Genomic DNA, 4136 nt, shown 5'->3' with positions numbered 1-4136 from the left:
TATGTATCTATCTATCTATCTATCTATCTATCTATCTATCTATCTATCTATCTATCTATCCAAAATGCTGCCTCTCCACTTCTGGTTCCCCCCTCACAGAGTTTATCCACCCTCTCCTTCCCCTCTTCCTCTGAGTGCCCCCCACCCCAACCCTTGCATATCAAATTTGCAGGATTAGGTGCATCCTCTCCCACTTAGGTCAGACAAGACAGCTATGTTGGAGAATAGATACCATAGCCAGACTAGAGATATAGGGGAGAACCTCCACTCCAGTTGTTGGGGGATCCATATGGAGACTGATCTGCATGTCTGGTACATATGTGCCAGGGATTAGTTTATCCCATGTATGCTCTTTGGATGGTATTTTAATCTATGAGATTCTCCCAGAGGTGCAGGCTAGTTAACTCTGTTGATATTCCTGTGGGGTTCCTATCCTGTTCCGGTGTTTCAATACTTCTGCAACACTTCCATGAAGGGCCCAATGTTTGGCTTTTAGTATCTATATCTGTTTTAGTCAGCTGCTGGTTGGAGACTCTCAGAGGACAGCTATCCTAGGTTCTTGTGTGCGGTTATAACAAAGTATCATTAATAGGGTCAGGAATTGCTATTTGCCCATAATATGTGTCTAGTAATTGGTTAGCCATTTGTTCAGTCTCTGTTCTATCTTTATCCCTGCATATCTTTCACATAGGATAAATTAGAGGTTGAAAGTTTTGTGGGCAGGTTAGTGTCCTTTACCTTCCACTGGGGGGTGCTAGGTGGCTACAGGAGATAGCTTCTACAGCGTCTAAATCCCCACTCTTAGGCATATCTACTAAAGTCACTGAAATTGACACCTGGAAACCTTCCCATTCCAGGCCTCTGGGAATTCTTAGAGATTTCCCCTGGCTCCCCACACCTGAGAGCTGCAGAGTTCCATTAACTCTCTTGACCCTCTGAGCCTCTCTTAACTTTCTCCACACGCCTGATCCTATCCCACTATTTTCCATCTCCCAATCCCCCAACCCCTCCCTCACTCTGCCTCTCATGACAATTTTGTTCCCCCTTCCAAGTGAGATGCAAATATCCTTGCTTGGGACTTTCATCTTGTTTAACTTCTTTGGGTCTGTGGGGTATATGATGGTTATTCTGTACTTTATGGCTAATATCTACTTAAGAGTGAGTGGGTCTTGGTTACCTCCATTTGCCTGAAAAATTCATAATGTCCTTGTTTTAAATAGATGAATAGTATTCCACTGTGCAAATGAACCACACTTTCAGTATCCATTCTTCAGTTGGAGGACTTCTGGGTTGTTTTCAGTTCTTTCAAATAAAGCTGCTATGAATATAGTGAAGTATATGTCCTTGTGTGATGGTAGAGCATCCTCTGCATATATGCCTATGAATGATATATCCATGTCTTCTCTCATGTTTTAAGTACTCCTCTTCTAAGTACTGTTGGCAGGAGCAGAGAGACAAATTTTAATAGAAATACACATAATGAAAGAGCGTTGAAGATAGATGTACTTGCATTTAATCCTTGCTTCATTTTTTTTTTTTTTGTAATTGGGTATACTTGGAATATTACACAGTATTTGCAAATGTCTCCAGCATACAGAATAAAGATAATAATGGCCCCTCCACCCAGTATCTCATGGAATGCAAGAAGTCTCTGGAAAAAAAAAAGGCAAAACAGCACATGAAGGTGCTGATTGGTTTGAATTCCCTGAGATATCACAAGTTCAAATAGCTTCTATCCCAGGGATGTTTTGCTGTTGTTGTCAAAACAGTTGTCTTCCTCTTTTTTTTTTAATTTAGTTTGTGTGGATATGTGTGCTCATATGTGCTTGTGTATGTTGGTGGTGTATATATGGGCATGTATATGTGTGCTTGTTTGGTGACCAGAAGTCAACCTCAGGAACCTACCATCAATTTTTTCTTTTCTTTTCTTTTCTTTTCTTTTCTTTTCTTTTCTTTTCTTTTCTTTTCTTTTCTTTTCTTTTCTTTCCTTTCCTTTCNTTTTCTTTTCTTTTCTTTTCTTTTCTTTCCTTTCCTTTCCTTTCCTTTCCTTTCCTTTCCTTTCCTTTCCTTTCCTTTCCTTTCCTTTCCTTTCCATTCCTTCTTTTCTTTCCTTTCCTTTCCTTTCCTTTCCTTTCCTTTCCTTTCCTTTCCTTTCCTTTCCTTTCCTTTCCTTTCCTTCTTTTCTTTCTTTTCTTTTCTTTTCTTTTCTTTTCTTTTCTTTTCTTTTCTTTTCTTTTCTTTTCTTTTCTTTTTTGACAGTCTGTCTATGAAACCTGGGATTCACCTAGCTGACTAATAAGCTCAAAGTTTCTGTTTGCCATTTTATCTGCAACAATGTGTTCACAAGCACACTCCAATATCTTAAGCTTTTTGTTTGTTTGAACTGTGATCCTTGTACTTTCATGAGTCAGTTTATTTTACATTTTACTGATGGAACTATCTTCCTAGTCTACTCTTAGAAAATGCCTCCTAAACACCTCCCTTTAGAGTTGTCCTCAGCACAATGGGAAATATCCTGCTTCCCCACTGGGAATCCCTCTATTTCTTTCCCCCATTGCTACTGTGCCTTCTTGTGCATTGAGGATCTCGGGGCTTGTTCCAGTAGCTTGGTATTCTGAGCTATATAGGTCAGGACCTCTGCAATGGCCAATGTAATAGTTTCCTTTTGTTCTTGGCAACCTCAGCTCTGGAGGCTTTACCTCCTTGTCTTCCATTTAATATTCCAGTGACATAAATGTGAGAAAAATCTCAACTATGACATAGTTGGAATAGAGCTTACAGTGACTCAATATTCTCCTTCAGATCTTGCCTCTTTTCTGTTTTCTTCGTCAGTGACTCCTCCTCAGGGACTCCTCAAGTCACTTCTTCCTTTTCTGCCACTTCCCTCTTATGTCCTCTTTATTATTTTTTAAATTTCATTTGGTTTCTATGCGTTATTATTCTTTAGCTTGAACAAAGAGTATCTGAAACTTCCTTCATTCGAAATTAATTTTAAAATAATTTTTAATTATTATTAATGTGTGTGTGTGTGTGTGTGTGTGTGTGTGTGTGTGTGTGTGTGTGTGTGTGTGTGTGTGTGTGTGTGTGTGTGTGTGTGTGTGTGTGTGTGTGTGTGTGTGTGTGTGTGTGTGTATGTGTGTGTAATGTTCATGAGCATGGTGCCAGGTGGTCAGAGGACACCAGGCATGAGTCAGTTCCCTCCATCCACATGTAACTGGAGTTTGGGGTGGCAGTCAATACTCCAGTCTTTGTATCTTTGTACAGCAGAAGCTCTATGTTCTGCACTTTCATCACCCTGGTTCACTGTAGCTGTTATGTTTCTTCTTTTCCATCACTACCCCTCAGGACAATTTGTCTCTGCTAACTTTTTTCTCAGATATTTACTTATCTTATGACTTTATAACCCTCTGAGCTTTCTCTATGCTGTGCTCTACTTTCTCCACTTTTTACCTGTTAGAATAAACATCTTCCTTATTCTCTGGTGCCAAGCTCTTTCCCCCATTGCCAAGACTTTGAATATCAGGTCACTGGGAATGGCATAGTAAACTATAGAAGTCATTCTTGGTTTCTGTATTTTTCTGACTACACTGAAAAAAAATACCATTCCCCAATACAGAAAGTTCTAGATGCCTGTCTGTTTTGTAAATGTCTGCATACTATCATTTTTGGTGTGCACACCACAAGAAACTCCTGCCGAACTTGCTTTCTTCAAACTATTTTTGCATATAACACCTTTATGAATAAAAATAAAACAAGACCAAAACATATCTCAGTATTTCATTACACCAAACAATTTTGTTTATAGATTTTTATGGCGGCTCAAATGGCACCTTTTTTCATTCATAAACATGGTTTCTCTGTCTTATTTCTCCTTTTGTCATATATCATTCAACTGTTACCTAAAATTTTAATTTCACTGAAAATTTTAAGAAAATTCATTTTATTTTTATTTGGGTAAGTCTGTGTCTGTGTGTACATGCATATATGTGTGTAGATGGAGGAGAAAAGAAAGCATTGTGCCCTTTGCAGTTGGAGTTACAGATGTTTCAGAGCTACCTGAGATGGATGAAGAAAAATGAAAATGGGCTCTGTACAAGAAATGTGTATATTCCTAACCATTGCACCAAGTCTCTAGC

The sequence above is a fragment of the Mus caroli genome, chromosome 1 (assembly GCF_900094665.2).
Source record: "Mus caroli chromosome 1, CAROLI_EIJ_v1.1, whole genome shotgun sequence".
Taxonomy (NCBI): Eukaryota; Metazoa; Chordata; class Mammalia; order Rodentia; family Muridae; genus Mus; species Mus caroli.
The sequence above is the reverse complement of the archived record's forward strand: the minus strand, read 5'-3'. Positions refer to the sequence as shown.